The following is a 14,411-nucleotide window of genomic DNA, read 5'->3' as shown; positions in this document are numbered from 1 at the left end:
AATTGTGGCCTATCGGACAATAAGACAATTACTAATGGACTAATTCAGTCATTGCGATTTGAGATATATTGGGTTATGTTTGGATAATATAGTCATTTAGAATTGCAGAATTGCAGACCCTAAGTCCTAGTTTAGAATTTTACAAGGTTGAGCTGACCTGACGATATCTTAATCTTATTATTGATTGTGTGCCTTTTTTTGTAGTGTGCCGCCTACACAATTTCTTGGGTGCGTTTGGCGTGTGTCGTTTTCTTGATTTCAGGGGTAAAAAGTATCTAGGTTTTAGCTGTGTTTGACGGTACTTTTTTTTATTTTCATTTTTATTTTATATTTTTTTCGTGGCATCTTTTATTGAGAAGAGAATTCCTTGGTGCCAGTTTTCTTGTTTATCAGTACTACTAGAAAACTGAGTATTATTGATAGATTTTTTCGACGGAAAAAAGTCTGTCGGAGACAACGACAAGATACTGCCGGATTTCTGATCGCTGAATTATTAGGACATTAGCTACGTTTTTTGTGACAGTGTGGCAACATAATAAAATTGGTCGGTAGTCTCTTACAATATACAATAGTTTAGCAAAGGAAATCAACAAATTTGAAATTCCATCGGTAATTGGTAGGTCAAATTAAGATTTTAATTTTTAATTCTAAGGACAATTTGGTAAAATCAACTAAAGGGTAAAATCAAGTAAGGGCAATTTGGGATTGCTATTTTAAGTTGAAAAGTGCTTTAACACCCCTTAACCTAACCCAACAAGACGGGCTCCCCAAAACTATCAACAAAGGCCGACAAACACGAAGCATCGCCTCCTAACTCTCTCTTGCCGCTGCCCTCGACGGAGCTGAAGGCGTCAATGCTCCGACTTCTGCAATTCTTTGAGTACCTCTTAATTCTCATTGCATAGCTTACAACACAGGTGCGATGTTTATACCTTAATACAATTTGCCTATGGGAGTTGCTTTGTTTGCCTCATAGATGGAGTTGAGTGTTGAGATTTGAATGATAAACTTAATGCAAGAGGCTTACTGAGGAATTTGATTACACGATTTCATAGCTATGGAATATGATTACAGTTTAACCATATATTCAAAGTTTGAACTCTTTTCTAATGTAAAAGGTAAGTGAAATACCTCCATTGGTCGGCTTTTCCCCTTATCAAAGTTACATGACAGTTCCTCTCACCGACTTTTTGACCATAATAGGGTGGATGGAAAAAATATTTACCATTTTAGTGTTATTTCAAAACTATTTACCATTTTAGTGTTTTTCTCATTTTTCTTTATTTTTTAGTTTCCTTTTTCAGTTTTTTTTTTTTTAATTTAAATATCTTATTTTTCTTTTTTTCTTTTTTATTCCACATTTTTATTGTTTTTCTCATTTTTCTTTACCTTTTAGTTTCTTTTCAGTTTTTTTTCAGTTTTTTTTTTAATTTAAATATCTTATTTTTTTTCTTTTTTATTCAACCTTTTTATTGTTTTATATATATATATATATATATATATATATATATATATATATATATAAATGACAGCTTTCATTTTAGTTTTTTTTATCCTTTTTTTTACTGTTTTTTAAATATATGTTTTTTTATTTATTTTTTTCTGTTTTATTTAAATATCCGATTTTCTTATACAACCTCTATACCATCAAATTTTAGCCTCAACATTAAAAAATCATCAAAAACCACCACTATAATCAAATTTTAAGGTGCAAAAATTCCAACATTCACATACAATGTTTTTAAAGTGAAAAAAAAAATCTCAACATTGTTTCTTACAAAAAAAACACCACAAAAAAAACTCCAACATTGTTTATTACAAAAAGAAAAACATCACAATTAGCTTCATCTTAAACCGGTAAAAAATCATTACCTGTAAAAAAAAAATAATAACAAGAGAATAACTATAACAAATACCATAAAAATATTATTTTTTTTAAATTACCTTGGCATAGACGGACATCGTTTTCGATTATGTCCCGGTTAAATCCACGTGCTCGAGAATGGTTGAAGAGTCATCCACTTAATAGATGTCCGTCTATACCAAGGTAATTTAAAAAATAATATTTTTTTTACAGGTAATGATTTTTTAACAGTTCAAGATGAAGCTAATTGTGATGTTTTTCTTTTTGTAATAAACAATGTTGGAGTTTTTTTGTGGTGTTTTTTTTGTAAGAAACAATGTTGATATTTTTTTTTCACTTTAAAAACATTGTATGTGAATGTTGGAATTTTTGCACCTTAAATTTTGATTATAGTGGTGGTTTTTGATGATTTTTTAATGTTGAGGCTAAAATTTGATGGTAAAAAGGTTGTATAAGAAAATTGGATATTTAAATAAAACAGAAAAAAATAAATAAATAAAACATATATTTAAAAAACAGTAAAAAAGGATAAAAAAAACTAAAATGAAAGCTATCATTTATATATATATATATATATATATATATATATATATATATATATATATATAAAACAATAAAAAGGTGGAATAAAAAAGAAAAAAAATAAGATATTTAAATTTAAAAAAAAACTGAAAAGAAACTAAAAAGTAAAGAAAAATGAGAAAAACAATAAAAAGTTAGAATAAAAAAGAAAAAAAAATAAGATATTTAAATTAAAAAAAAAATGAAAAGGAAACTAAAAAATAAAGAAAAATGAGAAAAACACTAAAATGCTAAATAGTTTTGAAAGAACACTAAAATGGTAAATATTTTTTCCATCCACCCTATTATGGTCAAAAACTCCCTCTCACCTAATGATTCATAGTATTAGTATTAATCCGTTTATAATCATGTAATATTTTGATCTTAATTGAGAGGATGTAGAACTGTTCTAGCCGATATTTTGTTTCAACGTCCAATTGGATCTATTTTGATCCATCTCATACCCACTGGAGAAAAATTAACTTTAGGGCTCAACTGAATCATTGAAGTTAGTAGCAAGAAGGAACCTCTCATTTGATCTTAATTGAGAGGTATTTTTGTTTTTTCTTCAACTGAATCATTGAATGAATATGTAAACTGTTTATCTCTACCCTAATGATACATGTGATTTTCATTAACATCTAAAGAAAGTTCTTGCATAAATATCTTTGAAGCTGTAAAATCTGGTTATAGTCTTATAGATAAGTACTAAATTGAGTTTATTTGTTCTCTTTCCCTCTCTTATTGAAACTTTTCTGAATACAATGAACTTCTTTCTTTGTTCCAAGATCAGATATCACTTTCCATTAGTAAAAAAATTACTTGATAACTACTGAGTTGATTGTTTCATTTTACTTTTCTAAATTACTAAATACACAACAAAATTAGTAATTCAAAGCTTATTTTGTTTAAAATATCTCTGTATCCATCTCCATTTTTTATTTACTGACATAAGCAATAGATAACATACCCTTTTTGACTTGTCACTATGTCTTTTTCCTGAAAAGAATCCAATAAAGCAACTTTGACATTCACCAAAATTTATGAGAGGGACATGTCCTCAATAAATTTCTTCATTTTACCATAATACCCTTCTTACTCTCCAAACTGGAGACATGTCTTTGTAAAACATGCTTCTTTGCAGGCTTTGCTGCCTCCGAGACCACTTTTTCAAGAACATTTTCTGTTTGATTATTATTATTATTATTAGTATCTTTTGTTGGCTTCTTTTCAATTAAAACATCTCCTTTTTTGAATTGATTTCAAGATATATGATTGGTGTTCTTTTTGGTAACTTCAGCAACATCTTTTCCTCACTTGAAAACTTATCAAGAAGGTAATTACTCTGTTTTTACATTACATATTTAATGATACCTTGTAATGATTTCTAACTAACATGTAAATTTGACTTTACAATCTGTTTATTTTCTCCCATTAAGTTCTGCCTGCTTGGATAAATTACTTCACTAAAGTTGAATGCTTATACATGTTTAAAAGGGCTCCACGTTTGCTTAGAGTAGTTGAATCCAAGTTAAATCTTGGGATTAAATTCTTCTTATTTTCTTAAATACAATTAAATCTTTTCATTGCTACCTTTTACACACTCTTCTCTCTCATCTTCACCAATCTTAGGAGCTATAGGAATTTCACCATTATTAGCAATCTTTGGAATATCGGGATTTCCTATATAAACCTTCTCTTTCTTGTCAAGTTTTTTCTTAGGAAGATATTCTCTTGCTTCTTTGATATAACTAAGAATCCTTACTGATTTCTTCTCTACACCTTGTGCAACACTTCCATTGCTAGTTAGGACTTCTAACTTTAAAACATCGGAATTTACTATATTACCCTTCTCTGGATTATCAAGATATGTGGGTTCAATACCGTTATTAGCAATCTTTGGAACATTGGAATTTACTAAATTATGTTTCCACTATGTATACGTTTACTATATTGTGGTAAAACATAGTAAAGTACATTCATTTTATGTATATAGGTTATAATGAAGGATAAGTATGTTTCTATTTCCTTCTTTAATTATATATGTTTGTTGGAACATAACATATATTAGAGTTTAAAGTATGTTGTATAATCATGAAAAAAAATCGAAAGTGGTTTCCTGTTATAATTAGAGTTTGAAGTATATAACTATAATGAATAATTTCACTTCGATCCGGAGCTGATGGAGTTTTTTTGTTTTTTTTTTTTTTTGTGTGGCTTATTTTATTCTTCATTTTTTGTTGGAGATCCCCATAAGTGCATTGCTATTTTAGGTCTGTTGTTGTTGGTTCCCTCTGGTGCATCTCTATTTGTGCAGTCCTCTCAATAGTTTGATCTTGGTTTGTTGTTTTTATTCTTTGTATTCTTTGTCCTTGGCCGCTGACTGTTTTTGGATATATATATATATATATATATATATATATATATATATATATATATATATATATATATATATATATATATATATATATATATATATTTTTATTGCAGTTCAAAAAAAAAAACCCTGCCATTTGTGTGCTAAAATATTCCTTAAATATGGTCGATGATAGGCATGTTGGAGTATAGGTATGCTGAGTTTCACATTCTTCCTCATTCTTTTTCTTATTTATTTTATTTTTATATATTCATATGATTTGCACTCGCGAACTACGAAGAAATGCCACTCAATTTCTATGGAACCGAAAAATGTAACCAGGGAAACACAACATACATGGAATGTAGGTGTCCAAACTTTTTCGATGACCTCAAATTTGTTGAATTTTCATGAATAATAATTGTTGTAGCTTTATTGTTATATTAATATTTATTATTTGCGAGAAATTGTATTAATCATTAATTGTATTAATCATTGTTCAGTAAGCTGCATCCATTTTCTGTAGGATTAATTGCAATAAATAGCAATATACTTTTATTGATTTGCTAATTATAATATTTTTTTTTCATAATACAACACTGCAATTTGAAAAAATACCTAATGGTAGCAATGACATTCATATAAAAATAACTCACTGTTATAATTTGGTAGATCTTTTTGAAGTACAATGTCCTAATAAAAAACTGAAAGTGCAATGTTGTTATTATTTAGAATTTTAAAGTAGAATGACTTGGTAAGAAAATAATTGAAAGTACAACTTCGTGATCTTAGTTTTAAAAGACGTGAAGCGCTCCGAGGGGATTTGCCACCTGAGAGCCTCATTTTTTGAGGCCTTTTGAATCGAGGGATTCACATACGTGTGGCGCTTATATTTGCAAAATAATTTTAAAGTATTTTAGAACGATACATTATAGAAAAAATAACTTAACAATAAATGAGAAATTAAATATCCTTCTAATTTTGTTCCTACAAATCTTCATATCCAATTAAATGATGACATGTGTTATATTACTATATTAAAATATCATTAAATGAGCATTAAATGTTACACATGTCATTATTTAATTGGGTAGGAGGATTTGTAGGAATAAAAAGTAGGAAGATATTTAATTTCTCTTAATAAATTAGATGCATTATCTCTCACTGCTTTCACTACATTCTCGTCTCCTGTCTCTTCCACCATATCATAAAGTATTTTAAACAGTGTGTTTGCGTCTTTTCTGATTTCCGAGACATCCGAGGACTTAAAAAGACCGAAGCTTTCACAAAAAGGTTCATGATATCTTTTTGAACAGTTGAATCATGCCATTCATATGATAGAATTGAGCAACCATTTATTGCCCATTCTGTCTTGTATTCTTTCAACACGTTCTGGGTGGATTCAACTTCATTTTTAAGCAGATGAACTCTAAGCTCATGCATGCTTGGTGGTATGCAACAGATTCCATTGCAATGTGAAAGCTATCTTAAGACACCACGTTAAAAGGTAACACCGTATCGTAAAACCAACGAGCTATAATATCCTTACAAGCCTTGTCCCTATGATCTTTTCGACACACTTCGTTTATCGTTTATTGTTTGTTGTTTTCCACCTTTTCTACCTTTGAGTATGTCTTGTTTATTGGCATAAAACATGTCTAGAGGGCCATTTTGTCTTTGGTTTTTTAGGTGGGGGCTTGCTACTTCCTTGTCGCACGCCATCATCATCTTCATCGTAGTCATCAAGTTCCACTACATTCGAAGGGTTGGTAGTTCTTGCACTTTTCCACTTGTTTTTGGATCGTGTAGTTCTTTACTTCTCCCCACACATGCTTCAGACACTTTGGACATTTTTTACAATTTTTGAAGCTTCCCACTAAATGTTGTTTTAGTCCGGAAGTAGCCTTTTTACAAAATTTGCAAATAAATTTGTGCCTCTTTGTTGGGACAGATGTACCATTACACCTGACCAGATCCATTACATCATCAGTGCCAACAGGAGCATTGTTGGTGTCCATAGTCTCAGTGGAATGGGAAGAAGGGAAAAAAAGAAAAGACTTCAGAAGAATAGCAACATAAGAAAATAGAGAACGAGGGAAGAAGATTGCAAGGATTAATAGAGGAAGGAAGAAAATACATAGATTATAGTAACTGTTGAGAACTCTTGGAATACCCAAAAGTAATGCACAACGTCGATTGAACTAAATGACACATTAATATGATTACAGTTAAAAAGAAATAAAATAGTTAATATGTATAGGGTAGAATTGATCCAAAAACCCAAAGCCCAAGCGATACATGAATCCCTAAAGGCGAGGCCTTGACAACTACAAAAAATCGCCGATTCACAGCAAAAATCAATGCCTCCTGTACACGACATCGCCTTGGAGGCTGAAGTCGTTTCTCTTGTCGCCTAACGCCTAGCAACGCCTTAAGTGCAATTTTTAAGACACAACTTATAATAGAAAGAAACATGAGTATGTTAATTTGCCAAGACATGAGCCATTTTCCAAAAAAAAAAAATTGAAAGTATTTGGCTATAATACATAAATAAATAAAAGCATGCTGCTATCTCTTGTCTTAATAATGCAAATTATATTCTGGTGGTCAGCTTGTTGGATGATAGTGGCAACTATATCAAAGTCGCCCTTGGTGAGACCAAAGATGAGTTGAAGGACCATCTTTGTCTCTGATATTGGGTTTCCGACGTTAACAAGCTGATCAACAAGGTTTTTGAGACGGGCACAATACTCTATGACAATGGAAAAGGCGGAGAGACACGTGTTGTTGAATTGTTCCTCCAAATAAACAGCCCTAGTTAGGGATGTCAACGGGACCAAACGGGAGCGGAAATGGTTGCCCCCGCCCCCGCTCCCGAAATCCCTTGTTGCCCCCGCTCCCGGTCCCGCCCCCGGATCCCCCGCTTACATAACCCCCGGTCCCGCCCCCGTTCCCCCGGTACTCCCGGTTTATAGTCTTAAAAATGGATTTTTTTTGCTAAAAAATTGCTTTGTTTTAGGCTAAAAATACTATTTTTAATAACTTTTGTATATAAACAAACATGTAAGCCCTTGATAAATCAAGAATTGATCAAACATAAAACATCACTAAAGTTATAAACATATATATATTTTTTATATAAATATAAACGGGGCCCCCGCGGGAGTACGGGACAGAAATACTCACTCCCGCCCCCGGTCCCGAAAATAGACGGGAGTTAATATCGCCCCCGCCCCCGCTCCCGCTCCCGAATTTTTTAAAAAACTAGTCCCGTACGGTATCGGGGTCCCACGGGAACTGGGTCCCGCGGGGGTTTTTGACATCCCTAGCCCTAGTCGTCTTGTTGTTTTGGAAAATTTCCTGGAGATGTGTCCATAGATCGCTTGCTGAAGCATCAAGTTTCATGATTGTGTGTGTCAGGTCTGGTGAGATGGTGTTGTATATCAATTATTTTACGAGGGCATCAAGGCGCTTCCAGGTGGTCTCGCCAATGTCAGCAGGTCGAGGTGTGTCTGGATCAATGTGATCAAAGACATTGTATGTAGCATCCCAATTTTCAAGGCCAAAAATTTCATTTTTAAATTAAGTACCTCATGAAATAGTGTACCAAAACATTGTCAAGGATTGCCTCAACTTCACCAAGTCCCTTAACCAATATCCTCTTCCAACTAATCTCATCCTAGGCTTTCCTAGCGCACCCTCCGACCTACTCTTCGCCATCAGCTGCACTAGGAGTCCCTACCACCTTTCCCTAACTAGCTTGCGAATACTGTTACATATTTGCTTACTATTTAGTTAAAGTTAGCTAGAACCCCTATGGCACAAAGCAAGTAGCATTCGTGCATCGAGTAACCAAATCAAGCATAACCTAATCAGGTTATTCTACCACTGACTAGATAACCCTAGTATTCAGCTCATACAACAGGCATATAAGGCATCCTTCCTAGATCCTTAGCCCTACTCTAGCATGCAGTTCTCAGAATCATATATCAGGCATACAAGGCACCCTCCTAGATCCTTAGCCCTAATCTAGCATGCAGTTCTCAGAATAATCTCATATAACATAACATAACAAGTATGGGTATCTTGGGGAAGACTTACATGAGCTCGGCCGGTCGCACGCATCACACACCTTGTTCTTTCTCAACATTCTTTAACTTAGACTTTTTAGAAAACTGTTTTCTTGTGAAAATCCTTTAATCCCTCGGTTTGAGTCCAGACACCCCCGAGGGTGTATCCGAATCCCTCAAACCAAGGCTCTGATACTAACTTGTAACATCCCAATTTTCAAGGCCAAAAATTTCATTTTTAAATTAAGTACCTCATGAAATAGTGTACCAAAACATTGTCAAGGTTACATCAACTTATAAAAACCATAACCTCATGTTTCAAAATCACAATATCAAGAGTTATGAAAATCAGAGTACAATCCCAGAAACTCCATGCGGAAATCATGTGTGTGTGTGTGTGATGCGCTGCTACACTGTCGACTCATTCCCCTTGGACGAAGAGGTACCTGAAACCAAAATTGAAACCGTAAGCACAAAGCTTAGTGAGTTCCCCCATCATACCACATACCAAAACCACATACATATTGTCAGGCAATTCTGGGGTGCCCGACCTACCCATGTCAAGCCATTCTGGGGTGCTAACCTACCCATGTCAAGCTATTCTGGTACTGGGGTGCTGACCTACCCATGTCAGGCTATTTTAGGGTGCCGACCTACCCTCCGGTCTATCTCAACCGAATACGGGGACTATTTCACCCCCTACCGCTAGCATATAATATCATATCATAATCATGCTGTCAGACATATCTGGGGTGTCCGACCTACCCATTGGTCCTAGCGACCGAATCGGGGACTAGTCCCCTCCTACTGATACTATCTCACATAACATAGCATACTAGCATACACATATATCAAGCAGAAGCAACCCAGATGATTATCACAAAGACAATCATCTCAACTAAACAATTACCAGTGGGCTGGCCTTGGTGCCTTAGACCCACTTCTACTGGAAGGTAACTCACCTCGATATCGTGTAGTATCTGAAATGTCCTCGGCGTGAAAGTCGACTCCCTTCGACTCCTCAATCCCTACACGACAACCCTTCTAAGTTATCAATTCGAACATGCAACCCAAACCAGGGTCAACTCAATTCAGTCAAAGTCAACATTGGTCAAAGTCAACATCCAGTTGACCTGACTCGCCGAGTTGGTCTACCAACTCGTCGAGTCCATACTCCTCTAACTCGAACCAACCCCCGAATCTACTCGTCGAGTCTAGCAAGAACTCGACGGGTTCTCCTTCAATCATACCATCGGGACCATCTTCATCCGACTCGTCGAGTTCATCTTTGAACTCATCGAGTTCATCTCCCTCATAAGAATGTGTCCATTCTATGACTCGCCGAGTTGTATGAACAACTCGTTGAGTCCATCTTCCAACATTGGGAGATTGCCTCAGACTCGCCGAGTTTGCTCAAGCATCGAGTTTCATGATTGTGTGTGTCAGGTCTGGTGAGATGGTGTTGTATATCCATTATTTTACGAGGGCATCAAGGCGCTTCCAGGTGGTCTCGCCGATGTCAGCAGGTCGAGGTGTGTCTGGATCAATGTGATCAAAGACATTGTATGTAACATCCCAATTTTCAAGGCCAAAAATTTCATTTTTAAATTAAGTACCTCATGAAATAGTGTACCAAAACATTGTCAAGGTTACGTCAACTTATAAAAACCATAACCTCATGTTTCAAAATCACAATATCAAGAGTTATGAAAATCAGAATACAATCCCAGAAACTCCATGCGGAAATCATGGGTGTGTGTGTGATGCGCTGCTACACTGCCGGCTCCTTCCCCTTGGACGAAGAGGTACCTGAAACCTAAACGGAAAATGTAAGCACAAAGCTTAGTGAGTTCCCCGTCATACCACATACCAATACCATATACATATTGCCGGGCAATTCTGGGGTGCCCGACCTACCCATGTCAAGCCATTCTGGGGTGCTGACCTACCCATGTCAAGCTATTCTGGGGTGCTGACCTACCCATGTCAGGCTATTCTGAGGTGCCGACCTACCCTCCGGTCTATCTCAACCGAATTGGGGGACTATTTCTGTTGGGTTTTGAGCATTCTAACACTCCTAAGTTTACATGCAACCCTAAATACATTGGATCTATGTTTTCTCTATTATACATGCAAATATGAATATTCCAAGGTATTATCCTAACTAGCATACAAAACATTGATTCATATGGAATAATACAAGTTAGAAGACATACCTTTTGATGTAGCTTGATTCCATGGTGCTTAAGAGCCTAGTGCCTCAAGTGTGACACCTCAAATGGTTTACACAACATCAAATGCACTTGGAATAACTTAGAGAGAAATGAACACTTCATGAAATCGGCTATCCCTCACCATACACACCTAGTAGTCGATTTTTGGGAATAATAAGATGCTTATATAGTGTGTCACAATTAGGGTTATACCATGTAAACCCTAATTGTCATGACCTTTCATTTCAATGATCCATGGGTACAAAAGCACCATGGAGAATCCTATGGGTTTTAGCCCAACTTGATAATTCATGGAGCATTAGCCCACTATACAAGTATGGATGATTTACACAATCAACCCATATATTTAATTAGTCTCCTTTTGATCACTTAATTAATTCCAAATTAATTCTTGATCAATACTAATTAAATAATCTTATTAATATATTAGAACTTATAATATATTAATAAACCTTAAGTGTTATTTCTCTCATTTTAGTCTATCCAAATGCATGATGCCATGCAACCCAAATGGACCACGCCAATCAGGTCAAGTACATACCAAAAATAATTATGGACTTAGACACTAATCCAACAGTCTCCCACTTGGATGAGTCTAAAACTATTATTGCGTATGACTTCAAAACCCGACTAGCTATCGTAGCTCTTAAAAGCTGCTGCCGTCGAACTCTGAACAAATCAATGACGCGTCCATCAGATAAGGGATCATATATTCCTCCATTCTAGATATCATATGGACTGAGACATGGACTAAAATCATTCTCTCTGTCCATTTGTTTTTTCCCGATTTCCGATTTATGACTACCGACTAATTGAACAAATCAAATCAGGCCTGGCTTGGCCAATCACTTCGGGGTGTCCTCACTAAATCATCGAGGGGCCCACATATATCGTTTTTATCCCTTTTGAGGGTAAAAGGAATGGATAAACTTCGACTCATATGCTTGTTCTACTACTTGTTGAATCATACACAAAGGCACGTTTTATAACACTGAGTTACCAAATGCGTTTTCGTACAATCAATGTATAACCAACTCATAGGCAACAAGTCATATCTCTAGGTTTGCAGAATATAAGATATTATCGTCTCATGATCACTCGTGATAAAATCAATGAAGTGAGTCAAATGAGCGTGGGTTGAATCCAATACTCAGAACTTATGAGCACTCATGAATGTTGCAGCAACCCTTGCTATGTCCACTACCTTGGACATCTACAAACCAACTTCATGACAATCTTGATTCATATCTACTTCCAACATATGACCGACTGTGGATGATTTGAATAACTTAGTCATTCGGGAAGAATGACCTAGTTATTCTGGAAGTCAAAACATGCAAAGTGAAATACAAGAATAATCGAATCCAATATGGTCTCAGAACTTATGAATATAAATAAAACACCTTTTATTTATCACCATATTGACTACCCATTATTCATTGTATACTGTTTCAACTATCAACTTTATACTTGAATTAAAAACAATAGTTGTCCCATGCTCCAAGCATGTACACTATGTTTTCAAAACACTAGTCATGTCATACACCAAGTATGCACACTAAGTTGGTTTATGATCTTTTACTTTGTGAAATAGACCGATTGAACATAATTCCAATGATTCTCATTTCACAATCCCAAATCTTTACTGCAAATGCAAGAATTCCAAATTCCTGTCATTTACCTAAATCTGCTAGGTTCTAAACTTATATGCACTGATCCTCTCGTAATGACTATGCACAAAGTCACAAAGACTTGTCAACAAACATTATAGAGTATTCCAATGAGATCATTCCATGGAAATGAAGTCTCAAATTCAAATTGCATTGCTTTGAACATCCTTCTTGCATTAAGTTTCCTAATCTTACACAAATTTAATGAATAACTTCCACCTATGAGAATATTTCCATATTCTCATTTTGACTATCACCTCTGAACAAGAGTTGCCTCTTTTCAGAATATGTCAATATGGTCCTCTCCAAAAATTTACACCATACTTCCAACTGTCCCTGAGCAACCAATCTTTGGTAAAACTTAGATTGTCCTCGACAATTGCTTAATCACTTTAGTCATATCAAGTTCTAGTACTTTTTCCTTCTTAATGCCATATGCATTTGGAAAAATTTAGAACAAATGAATACTATAGCACATGCAATCGATCGTATATCCGAAGCATATGGGACACGACTCATGATGTCTCACATAAAGACATGATACTAGACCGGTTTTTTGCTATAATATTTCTATTTCTATTGCCATGTTCTCATAATTCAGATTATGAAAAAGAGATTTCGTAATCATAATCGAATTTTAGAACGCAAATAATGTTCCCATATATAGAATTTCCTTATGTTGAACCATTCCAACATAACATTCATACATATTCTTGAGTAAATTTGATTAAAATCTCATGATCTAAGCTTTTAGATTTGAAATGAAGTACAATTTCCTCTCCCTTAACTATAGCAAAACAACTTTTCCCAATTGAAACTTTTTGTTTTTTATAATTAACATTGCTAACTTGCAACACTTATTATAATTATCATGCTCCCACTAACATGATGATTATTAGCATAACACTTATGCTCCCACTAGCTTTGACATGTACTCAGAAATCAGCTGGACTTCTAGAAATCAATACTTTATTGACTTTCTTACCAAAGTTCAGATTTCTGATATGAGCTGCATTGATAAAACTTTATCAAAGTCATACGCCTTACCTTAGATAGCTCATATATGTGTCTAAACAATTTTAGAAGTATGAAAAGGGATGCCGTAATCATAGTCTCAATTGTTTAGACCTTTGTCATTTCTCATAAGTCCATGTTAGTGTGCCGGTTAACCACACACGCTCCACTAACGACTTTGAGAATGCAAATATCACACTTGCTACCTACTTAAAATCTGCTTAGTGAAAGCGTTTCCTCACCATCATATTCATGAATCAGAGAGAAACCTTATGACACTTAGATTTTATGGTGTATGTGTTCCTATCCATGTGAATTTGTCAAAACCATAGTCACAAGACACGGTTAATGACAAATCCAAACTCATATGGATTGAACTTGTGCAGTCTTAACTTCTTGCCACCTGGCAGCTCAAGGGCCTGCCATTGCTTCCAAGTTGTTATGCAACCAATTGAGAACTCTCAGAACTCATATTCAAAGCCAACTTTAACTGGAATGGGCACAGAAATAGAAATATGTCAACACGATAGGTTATAAACCTCACGTCGTGTGCTAGTGTCAAACTAAAGGTTTTTATTCTTGATTAGATCTTGAAATTCTTTCAGGATCTTTAAGACTCCCACTGTCCTCTTGCCATATAAG

At 34.7% G+C, this 14,411-nt stretch overlaps 1 long non-coding RNA gene across 2 annotated transcripts; it reads left to right on the top strand.

Annotated features, from left to right (window-relative positions):
• Positions 1-757: 757 nt before the first annotated feature.
• LOC145128783 (uncharacterized) lies at positions 758-5,351 on the top strand. 2 transcript variants are annotated; one of them, XR_013717100.1, is made up of 3 exons: positions 758-917; positions 3,693-3,761; positions 4,916-5,351. It is a non-coding gene; the product is annotated as an uncharacterized LOC145128783 (long non-coding RNA). The 2 variants fall into 2 exon arrangements; XR_013717101.1 differs by lacking the exon at positions 3,693-3,761.
• Positions 5,352-14,411: the final 9,060 nt, after the last annotated feature.

This window comes from Lactuca virosa, chromosome 8, assembly GCF_052849685.1.
Source record: "Lactuca virosa cultivar CGN04683 chromosome 8, Lactuca_virosa_CGN04683_v6, whole genome shotgun sequence".
In the NCBI taxonomy this organism is placed as follows: Eukaryota; Viridiplantae; Streptophyta; class Magnoliopsida; order Asterales; family Asteraceae; genus Lactuca; species Lactuca virosa.
This window is presented reverse-complemented; position numbering and strand designations above follow the sequence as displayed.